The 11,775-nt window shown below is 42.7% G+C and overlaps 1 pseudogene across 1 annotated transcript; it reads right to left on the reverse strand.

Annotated features, from left to right (window-relative positions):
- Positions 1–410: 410 nt before the first annotated feature.
- Positions 411–11,574, reverse strand: LOC309877084 (calpain-14-like; annotated as a pseudogene). Its single transcript has 8 exons — positions 11,567–11,574; positions 10,266–10,447; positions 6,769–6,958; positions 6,095–6,143; positions 5,167–5,341; positions 4,386–4,451; positions 1,126–1,314; positions 411–608 (listed from the first exon to the last, which is right to left on the reverse strand). The product of its transcript is annotated as a calpain-14-like (transcript).
- Between the last annotated feature and the right edge of the window lie 201 nt (positions 11,575–11,775).

The raw sequence follows: 11,775 nt of genomic DNA on the forward strand, positions 1-11,775 counted from the left end.
AAATGAAAAATAAAAATAAGGAAGAAAAATGTGGCCATCCAAGATACAGTTATTGAAGACATTTTTCCAGAGCTACATTCTCCACTTTCTGCATAAGCAGCCCCTCTGCCACTGCCAGCAGGGTCCCCTGGCAAAACTATGGTGCATTTAAAGGCGTTGTGCTTCCCCAGTCTCAAAAACAAGCACGCTGCAAGAATCACTTGTGTGGGCCTAGCTCAACACTTCCCAAAAGTGTAAGGCCAAAAGCGGTGCTTTAGCCACTAGCATCCCGAGCTAGGAAAGGCCCCCAGCCAGCCTCTCCACGAGGCAGCGTGCTGCATAGTCCTCATGCTATCCCACTGAACCATGATGACCAGATCGCCCCACCATGCCAAACAATCAGGTGCTGTCAGAGGAGCAGCAGCAGCATCTCACCTAATAACATGCCTCCTGGAGAAGACCTGCAGGATGAATTCAGATTCCTGCTGAGACTCCAAAGTGGATCGAATAGACACCGTGCTCCAGGTGGAAGTCATGGGTCACTTCCCATTCATCGAGACTTGGTGCTTGTTCACAAGGTGATGCCAAGTGAAGAACGCTGGGGACAGCTTTCTATTGACTTCCTGGTGCTGTTAAGAAGAAATGTGTTCTGCAATAGCTGAACAAACGAACAAAAGGCACACCTTTGGCTCACCTGCAGCTAAGAGCTTATTTTGTTTACAAATTTATCATTAGTCTTCTCTTGTTCCCTGTGTATGGGTTAACTGACTTCAGATCCCACCTACCCTGCTTCCAGAAGGGCTGAGTCTCTGTGGTTCCCAGTCACTTCACTTAAAGGTAAATCCTCAGGTATCTTCAGCACTTCCAAGGAGTAAATTTTAACAGAAAAGCTATTGCCCCAAAGAAGCTCAGTATTGCCAAGTGATCCAAGGACTCCTGCAGACCATTTCATGCCAGTCACTGCTCTATCTTTGCAAGCAACACAGCTCCTGCGATGAAAGAAGCTAGTCAAAGTACTTCAGCTGCTTACTTCTGATGTTCATGTGCAGGTTCAAGCAGGAAGAGCATGTTCTCTTGTCCATTTTGTGTTAAGGGGTATGATGTGCTACTAACTGAGTCAAGAGAGAAGGGTCACGCCCAAGGCACCCAGAAGGGCCCAAAGCACCCCTCACCATTGCAGAATCCCAGACTTCCTCCTGCTGTGCTCCCTTTAACCCATCTCCCACTCTTCAGGGAATACATCCACTCTTCCCCATTTCCCTGGCTCATCAAGTCTGCAGTTAATTTACAGATCGTGAGGTCTACTAAATGCATCTTAAAATTTCACAGAGACATCTTGGGGAAAGAGCGCCAAGAGACATCTTGTCAGCAGTTTAGTTTAGTCCATATGGCTTACAAAAAGAAAAGGAAAGAGATCAGAGAACTTCAGAGCTGACTCATTCTGTGTTACACATGGCAATCCTCAAATTTTATTATGTAGTAAAGAAGCAAGTGTCTGCTCTAACAGCAGCATCTATCAGTAGCAAAAGCACAACTAAAGCTTCAGAAAAGGACAGCAGCACTGAGATTAAAATATTACCATCCACGGCATTGCAGTGAAACAACACGGGTGACAACATTGCCACCTCGTGGCACAAGCTTTGGAGAAACGACAAGAAAAAGCAAAGCAGGCAAGAACTTCACAGTTACCTTAAAAATAAGACAAAAGCTCTTGAAAGTTGTCGATGCCCCCAGAAGCCCTGGGAGATGTGGTAGTGCCTTGCTTCTCCCTCACTCCTGCCATTTTAGAGCAGTACATCTCTGCCACATCAGCACAGCCTCTCGCATCATCAAGTAGAGAAGGAGAGCAAGCAAGCAACGAAGGGCTGCTCTAAAGCAGGTCACATCTTACCTTGAACTAGCTGGCACAGGCTGAAATCAAAGTGCTGTTTGTAAAAGCTAAGGGCAAAACCAAGGGGTGACTAAACCCACGTGGCTTCAGATTCATGACTGAGGACATAGCCTTCCCCTATAAAAGGATGACAAATCCCTGTCTCCATGTATCTCCACGTTTATCCCTCACTGAGCACAGGCCCACTATGCCTTCAGCCATGGCAGACTCTCCAGAAGCATACTGGGTCCCATGAGATATAGCTAAACAGCTCTGGTTTTCTCCAGCAGAAACCAGAAACGCTCCCCTTCCATCAGCCAGTTCCTCCATGTGCACACACAGCATACAAGTAGTTAAAATATGAAAATCTAGATCTGTTCTGCTGGTCATCTTTCTGTCAAAGGAAGCATAATAGGAAGAGTGTTTGGCATAATGAAGGAAGGGGTAGGACAGCAGAAGAGGCAGCTGGGAGTCATTTAAAAGGCAGGCCTACATTACCTTGTTCATGATGCTATTCAACAGGAATAGCTGGTGTGCTGTCATCACGGGACTGACACCCAGAGAAGTTACTGCTCCGCAGACAAGGTGAAAGTCAGTAATATTCTCAACACCTCCCTGTGCTTTTCCTTCTCCTCCCTACCCCTGAGCCTCCTGCACAAATGAAGAGAAGCTGGGACAGAAGGAACATGCTCTGTTTCCAAGAGGAACAGGGCAGGTCTAGAGTTGACCATGGACTGGAATACAAACCACTGTCTTTCATGGGTCCTGTCAAAAAAATCCATGCAGATGCAAATATACAGCCCATTTGTCTCAACTTATTTCCCCTGATGTCGTACCCCAAGCTGCCAGGATGGAGGACTCCTTCACAGTCACCTCGCTCTAACACTTTGCAGCATGTGGAGAACTTTGCCTGGCCCCTCCTGTGACAAAGGGCCCTGAAACGTGCTGTTTAAAGCCTCCTGGCATCCAGATTGCAGCAACACGGGCAGCATCTGAAGTTCACACTGTGTTTCCTCTGGTATTGAAAGCACTGAAAAGCAGAACCAAACCAGTTGAAGCTGCATGTGTGAAGCGAGTCCCTCTACACAAGCACTCACTGCTGGAGAAATACAAACCTATTGAGTCATTGCTTTGAAACCAGAGGGTCTGTGCAATTCATCTTTATGTTCCTCTTCACACTAATTCGATCCTGAAGATGGCAGCATCTTTCCCCCAAGAAACTTTCCCTCCCGCTTGGCATCAAGCCTTCAATTTTTTAAACCCACCTGTCACTCCAGTCCCCTTTCCATTCAATTCTCTCCCACAGATCTCACAGTCTCACCACGTTTTTTGGTCCATATTGACTTGTCACCTGCAGAACACAGTAACACTGTGCTCACCGAGGTCTCAGCAGTTCTCATCTGGTTTATATCACTGCACTGTGCCAGGCAGCAACACAGATTTTGTTTGTTCTCACAAATGCTAGCAAGGATGATAATAAAAGCTATGAACATGCAACTCTGAATGCAGGCACACAGAGATCAAGATAATTTATCTTACCTCACTGGAAGTGAAACCTGAGGCCTCACAGATTCCTAATTTGGGCGCTTGGCTGTAAATTCCTCCTCCTTTCCAACATCTGTTCGTTTTGTGCTTACATGGAAGCAGAGCTGTGCCACCGTGAAAGCGAAGCAGAGTGCAGTGGGAAAGCACACGGGGTGACCACACAGACTAGTGCCTCCTGAACTGGGATGCTACAGTGGGAAAAGAGGAAGCCAGGCTGACTAGGAATTATGTTGGCAGCATGCAGCTGAATGGCTGACTGCACAGCAGCTCCACCAGCTGAGCTGACCCCCTGACTCCTGCCTATTCCTTCACCCCATCAGAGGAGCTAGTTGGACTGACAGACATCGCTAACAAAGTCTGTAACTAAAGCACTTCTGCTGTGCTTGGGAAGCTCTTTGGGATTTATTACCGTACTGTTCTATCCCATTACAAAGATATCTTTAGGGCGTTCCTCATAACACTTCTACAGATCAGTGGGGTCCAGCTCTGCACAGGAGTACTGTTTGATTCCCTTACTCTAGACACTTTTATTTCCTTCTGCAAATTGTCATGTTTTGGCCTTTGTATTCAATTAACTTTTCCACGCTATTGGCCCTCCTCTGACTTCAGAGGAAGGCTTTTTTACCCTGAGCAGGTTTCACCCCATCCTCCTAGCATACCAAAAGGCATACCCGTCCACCCTTAACAGCTAAGACACACTTGTAGGTGATGCTCTCAGCAGAGCTCTGTGAATAATTCCCACTCTTAGAGTTATCCTGATCTTGTCAAGGTCACGGTACTCAACCAGATGCACTTGAAAGGGAGTCTTTACAAAGCACAAAGCCTTTTTTAGCCTTAGACTAAGAGAAAGATATCGGGGGAAGAGATACCACAGCTGCCCTGATTAAGGGCTTAACCTACTGTTGAAAAAAAAAATTAAATAAAATAAATAAATAAATAAATTGTTGACATGCAAACAAGCTTTGACCCAGGATGTTAGTGCTACTCTTGCCTTTCTAATACTAGTTACTGTGTTAGCACAGTCAGCAACAAGACCATTTTTCAAGGCCTTTGTTGCCTGTATACAAGCAAGAGAACCAGCAGGAAAATAAACCTTTTTTTCTATCTCTACTCACACAGCAGACTCACATCAGTCTCAGAAACATGCATCTGTGTAAGCAGTGACCCTCAAAGCAAATGTAGAATGGTTTGAATGGCAAAAGCAAAACAAAACAAACATCTGAGCTCTTAACAGACACATTTTTCCTAACAGCCATATTTTGCAGCATTTTTGGAATTGGGAGTATGATTGCAAGGGTCCTTTCATAAACTGTGGATCTTTGTCTTTTTCACTTCTAAAAAGTCTAGGTTAGATTATGATTAAGGGCTTCCCAATAGCTGAAGTATTAGCATAAGGCTTGGGAGCAAAGATTTGAATTTATGTTCTGAACCACACCCCTCTCTGGTCTTGGCTATAAGCTTATTCAATGAGTCTGTGTCTCAGTGCACCACCTGTACAATCAGAAAATTTATTTACTAAAAATGGGAAAATTATAGGTCCTATTTAATAGAGACTCTTCAATAGATAAACCAGTTCTTAAACACAATGGAGCTGAGGGCAGCAGGGAACCAATCCACGTTCAATCTTTAACCTTGAGAATGTGATTTCTTCGGGAAACCACATGTGGCAACTTTGATACTTTATAGTAGTAACACTGACTAGCCGAGCAGAGGCAAACATATCTGGAAAGGCTTTTAGCTGTGAAACCATTTGATGTCACACTAAGTCTTACCCCTAAACAAATCTGGCAGCCCATGAGAGATCTGCTGTAGGTTGCACTTCTCAGGGTATCCCTCAGATCAGGAGGAGCTGTTGCAAGCTTGATCCTTCTATTAACACCACCTGTGAAATCCACAAAGGTGTCTGAAATTTGCCCAATCTGCAGATCTTCATAGGAGCCATAGAGTCTAGACAAAAAATATATCAATATATTCTTAGGCTTATAGTCAGAAGATAGGTTCTTTAATAACTCTGCCTTGCCAAATGTTGCCTGAGGATTTCACCATACCTTGAAAGCTCAGTCTCCAAAGTGATTTTCTTCACTGTTGCAGAGGAAATTTCTCTTTTTGTTTTAATGCTACCAAGTGAAAATAACTGAAGTTTCTCTCCTTCTGTACAATCTTTCTCTCAACATTAACTAGGACTTTTCCCTGCTCTGTTAATTTTACCATGTTTAGATTATTTTAGCCTATGACTAACAAATTCCATCAGTTATGACTTGTTGCCTTATTCTTAGTCCCAATAAACCACTCTAAACAAGACAACCCAAAGAGAGAAGGCAGTATTTTCAGCATACTGTGTGAATGGTTGAATGCTTTAACAAGTTAAAGGTTTTGTAAGACCCCAGCGTAGGTACCTCTACCAAGATAAAAACTGAATTTGTCTACACATTCCCAGAATGAAACTCCTTGCTCTGAGGACAATCCCCCAGGATATATTTGCTTTCATTTATATCCTTAACCTTAGGATTTAAACTCAAGGGCCTGAATTAGCAACAGTTACTGCAGTGTGAGCTTTTACTGTTTAAAAATAGGAAGATGAGAACCATTCGCAACGCTCCAAATGTGGTAAGGCCTAGAAGATGCTTTTATAAACAAAAACGCATAGCCACAAAACAATGTGATTCAGACAGACCATTTGCATGACTTGGAACGAATCACTTAGCATTTACCTTCTCCAAAAGGGTTCCCCAAAACACATTCTTATAGACTGAAAAAAAAATAAAACTAGCTTCCTCACCCCATTCACTGGCAGGTGATCATCAACCACCTCAACCCATTCACGATGTGACAGAACTGTCGGGGGAAAGGAACAAGATCATGTTTCCCTTACGAGGAACATCCCTTTGAAGCAATGGGAAAGGAAGAGTTGCTTAGCAGTGGGCCCAGGATGAGCTGTCTTGGGAGAGGGCTGCATTAGATCAGTGGGAGGTACTGACACCCACAGATCCAACTCATCAGCCTCACCCAGATGGAGGAGAAAATGAAGCGTGTGTCAGGTGTAAAAGAATATTAAATAGCGAAATTAGGCAAAGCAGGGCTTTTGGGGAAGGAGTTCCCAACTGCAGGCTGCAAGAGCTGAGCAAGACTAAATTTGGGAAAATGTGTTCAAGCCCCATTGACTTCTGCCAGCACATAAGACTTTTGTCTGGATTAAAATATGGATAGGGCCTAGCTGGAGAGAAGGGCCAAACTAAGGCATATGCTCAGACTGGTTCAGAGTGATGACCCTTCAGGTCAGGATATTCCCTAGCCACTTGCTAAGTTGCCAAAGGAAACCTTGTGGAAATTATCTAAAGCTGTGAAACAAAGCATGACAGAGGATTTCTGAAGACCTCCTGAATCCTCAGGAAGCAAATGTACCTGGAAGTGGAAAACACCAACATGTTTCCTCTCAAAATGCTGGTTTTGTGGCACTACTGCAGCCCTGATGGAATGTCAGGGCTTCCAGGGCCACCAAGCACCAGCAGTTCTCCGTGCCAAGACAAATGGAAACGTGGTTGGCAGAAAAACAAGACCTGCCAGCTAAATTCAGAGCACCATGAAGATACCAGAAGTGCTATTGTGCTGATGTCTTTAAAATTATAATGAACCATGAATATAAAATGCGACAATTCAGATATGTGCTTTATTTAACCAAACCATGATTGTTCTATAATTCTTCTCTCATGATCTTTTCATTTGGATACTATTTGTTTAAATAACAAATTTAACAAGAACAACTTGTCAGTGGAAACATTGTTTTTTACTGGAATTACACATTTTTTATGTTGTCTATAAAATTACACTATTAAAAAAAAAAAAAAAACTTTCCCTTTTTCCTTTGAAAGCATTCACTTTTTCAGATGAGAAAAATAATTTCCAACGGATTTTCCAGGCAAAGTTGCACTTTGTATTCAAGGGCTTAAAGTAAAATTAAAACTTAATAAGAACCAATTTGGTCCTGCCCTACCTGTTTTGGAGATGCCAGTATGTTCTTCTACCTCAGGTAACATGGTATAAAAATGTTTTTTTCCAACTGTAAAGCTGAGAAGAGAATGCACTTCCACTAAGTCTCAGGTGTGAAGATTGCAAGACTCCGATTTTCCTGCCTCTGTGTAGTCTCCATTCAGTTGTCAAGCAGCAACATTATAGACCAAATGTACATGGCCACTCTTCATTGAGGCAGTAGCAGACAGAAAAGCAACAGAAAAGAGTGTTGGTTTCAGATGGTGGAGACACCTCTCAAACCTCCAATCCAACCTAGAAGCTTGTCAATATTTTTACTGAGCTTGTCCCATCTTAACAATTGCTTCATCCACACCACACAAAGTAAAACAATAAGGGTGTGTGTATCTTCTATTCTATGCCAGGATTTATACATGTACAGTCAATATTCCACCCAAAATGTTATATTGTATAAAAAATCTTACATATGTAGACAAAGGAGTTTCCTTGCCCATCAATCCTTGGCAGAAATCCAGTTGCTTTCTTTTTGCATCCTAAAATACCAGAGTTCTGCGCAAAGCCTAGGAAGCACATGACCAAAAAAAAGAGAGAAAAACAAGTCACTAATATCTCTTTGATCTTGAAGTAAATCTTTGTCTGCAGAGCTGCAATCTCATGAGATGAGAGATGCAGTAAATTTCGAGTCTGGAATGAAAAAAAAAAAAAAAAAAAAAAAAAGTAAATGATGCAAACACTCCTTCTGCGGCCTGGGCACACATTTGTGTTTGGTCTACACTGAGTTTGGTCTCAGATAAACCAGTGGAGCTCAGACACATCAGTGTGATTGTCCATGAGTATCTAAGAAGACAACCCTTCAGCGCTGCCAGCCCAGCCCCTCCATTATTGTTGACAAGTTTCAGTCAAAGAGGCTTCAAGGGCAGACTGTAACTGTTAAACTTTCTGCTAACCTGGCTAATGTCTCCCTAATTTGAACAACCATCAAGCGACAGATTAACTGATATGTGCTGAAGAAGTTTCTATTGCCCTGACAAGCGTGTCTCGTGACCAACCGTTCAGGCAGAAATTATGCTATTATTCTTCTCCCCTCACAGATGCCTCTTGGATCAAATCAACAACCTAAGCATCAAACTTTCATTTCACTCTTGTGAGACACAAATTGCTCAGGCTAATTTTCTCACTGTTGGCTTCCCCTTCAGGCGGTAGCAGAGAAATGGCAACCCCTCAAAAGGCCTTGACAGTAATTAGACACCGGCTCCTATCCTTGGTGAATTTGGGTGCTCGTTTTGCAGGCCATCAGTCACAGATCCAGCAAGCTACAAGCCTGCAGGCCAAACAGCATGATCTCAACGTTTTCTTCTGCAGCAAAGGGACTGAAGGATGCGCAGCATCCGTCCTCAGAGAGTCTTTGCTGGGCTAAGTTTGGCATCAGAGCAAAAGGCAGCCTTCCTACAGCAGTTTTAGAGCAGCAGAACAGTGGGCTGAAAGAAAGAGGAGGTTTCAAGCCCATTCCAATATACCTGGCATGGAGGGACACAATGACAGACCTGAAGGCCTTTGCAGAGGCCAGGACTTGTGTTGACCTTCCCTTCCAAACACACTATGCTGTCTCAGCTCTCTCAGCCTCAGAGACCGGCATATCTCAGCTCAGGCACCTGAGGATGGCATTCATGCTCTGCCAGCAAGATCCTGACTTTAAACCATCTGCAAGACACAATTCTGTCTGAAACCCTGAGAACCAGGGCTGCTATTTCCAAGCCCTCCTGCTTATTTTGTAAACGTGCCTCTACCTTCCTATTGATTTTCATGAGTTTATGAGAAATTTGTCCCTAAGAAACTAGATAAATCTGACAGAATCTGCTAACTAGAAAATGGCTTAGCTGGGAGATGCTATCTGCTATTGCCAGCAGTATTTCCTTACAGACACAGGAATGTAAAGAGTATGTGGGCCTGAAACTCTCAAATGACTGCATACATTGCTTTCAGGATGATTGGGTTATCAATGTTTTGCTCATCAGCTCAGTAAGAACAATATCACCATTCCTACTAACAGGCTAGAGCTAACAGACCTTATCTAACCATGCTAGAAGCCTGTCCTGGCTAGCAAGACTTGCTATCCATTTGTTATGGGAACTTGCTCAGAGCTTGATACCAAGCATCTGTTGTGACATCCAGTTCAACAGTTTGATAGCAGGAAAGGCCTTAGAAAAACAGGCACAAGATGAATATAGATGCTCCAGAACTGAAAACAACTCACTGAAGGTCAGTTTTTAGTCACAGCAGAAGCTCAACCTTGGGGGCTGGGAAAACACTCCACACGTCCGAGAAAGATTAGACTAAACAGTTAAGTAAGAAAAAAGAACAGACCAGCAAGGGGATAAGGCACCTGCCGCTGCCTGTGAAAGTAACAGCTTCCAGCATCACAACAGTACGTGGGCAAAGGGGCAGGGGCCGAAGGTTAAGAACTGTCTAGAAACTCAGAAATTTTCTAAAATATCAAAATCGTGAATTCTGGGAGAGGAATTATCACCATGAGAACCGTCATCACAAAATCACCACCGGATCATCAGAACTGCTGGCACGCCGCTTGTACCAGGGACACGAGCAACCCCACTCCCTTCACCTGCTCCCCCTGCCTGCTCCAACAATTACTGGATCTAAGCTGAATGAAGTTGGTTCTATTTCTTGACAATAAATGCTTCAAACACAGTTATAAACCTGTATGTACTCCAACTTCCAAACTTACAGCTGCTACTGTAAGTGTCATCTCTGACAGCATTAAGGCCTGCCTAAATTAAAGTCTAAAAGTAAGTTCACTCAATGCTAACACTACTCACTGGCTATTGTTTGATCACCCACTTACATGAGACCTCTGAAAATCATTTACGTGTAGCCTCTTTCACTGTAAATTTCTGCAGTTTCTTTCACAGTGTTCCTGTTCTAATAGAGCTCGTGTGAGCAGGGAAATTCTCATCTGTGAGCAGGGGTTTATTCTTCAAGCACATCTCCAGCAAGGCCTGGTAGTTCTGCTGGGCAGATGGGTTGTGCTTTTGAAACGAGCACAGGTGACTTTATTTATTATTTATTTTATTTTATTTTATTTTATTTTATTTTATTTTATTTTATTTTATTTTATTTTATTTTATTTTATTTTATTTTATTTTATTTTATTTTATTTTATTCAGGGAGGGCAGCAAAGGCATGGCGCTATCTGCATAAGATATCTGGCAGGGATAAATTCTTCCTTTGAGGAGATTTCCCTTGAGGAGTCTTGCCCTGCTCAGTCCTGCTGGAAACTCCTTGTTTTTTAGGATGAGGTGTGTCTTTTCCATAAGAGTTCCTGATCATGAAGTGTAAGAAGTAAATTGTGGATTTAAAATTTTTCTCTTTAGTCAGAAGAGGGGGATGGCGCCTACAGGAGAAGTGGGGCTCTATTTAATTGTAACCTAGCACCGATCTCTGTGTGTTCAAGGCTTTACATTCCAGTGTAGAAAGTATTCTTAGTGAGAAACCCAGCAGTGAGAAATCCAACGAACACAGATTATGTTGTCCTCCCACAGAGAGCACTCATTTGTTATAAAACCACTCTACCAGTGATCCACAAGGCTTGATTCTCAAGGGCAAACAAAAGAAAAGTCTTCAAAATATAACCCTGGAAACAAAAATTTTATTTTCTGTTGTACATTAGAAATTTAAAAGCTAAAGGATTTAAGTGCCTAACACCGTGTACACTTTTTCTCCAGATGAAAAGTGTTGTCTCTCCCTCCAAACCTTGCCTTTTTTTATAGCCATTGACCTTCAGAGCTACAACAACATGAACAGTGGACAGATAGATATAGTTAATACAAAAATGAGAGGGGAAAAAAAAGGCCTGGAGACTGACAGCACTTCATAAAGACAGACAGTAAAAGCACGTGTTTATGAAGAAATCCTCATTTTGCTGCTCCCCAGGAAAAGAACCAGTGGGCAATCGACATATTTTGAGCTATACTGAAGAGCAAATACTTGAGATCTGACTTTTTTTTGCATGTGCAGGACATCCACAACGCCTGATAAAATCGTTGCAACCCTTTTACCAGTTCATACCTCAGTCTGGTATTTGTAAAACAGTTAAATCTTACAAATAAGCTTTGAAACCAAGAGATAGTATGAAAAAATTATGCCTTCAAAAATGGAGGTTTAAATTACCTGAACATGTAGCCTTATTTCTAAGAAACTGAGCCAGAATTTCTGGCTGTGTGTGTGTGAGTCAGTGATGCAGTTACTTTATATGTTTTGAACCCGCACACACATATCTTATTTTTAAGTTTCTGCTTGTTGCCTAGCCTCCGTCCTGTGTACAAGCAGGACCCAGACACAGCAGTATATGAAGAAATATACCTGGAAATCACGTTTAC

Source organism: Aythya marila (genome assembly GCF_965140915.1).
Source record: "Aythya marila genome assembly, chromosome: 3".
Taxonomy (NCBI): domain Eukaryota; kingdom Metazoa; phylum Chordata; class Aves; order Anseriformes; family Anatidae; genus Aythya; species Aythya marila.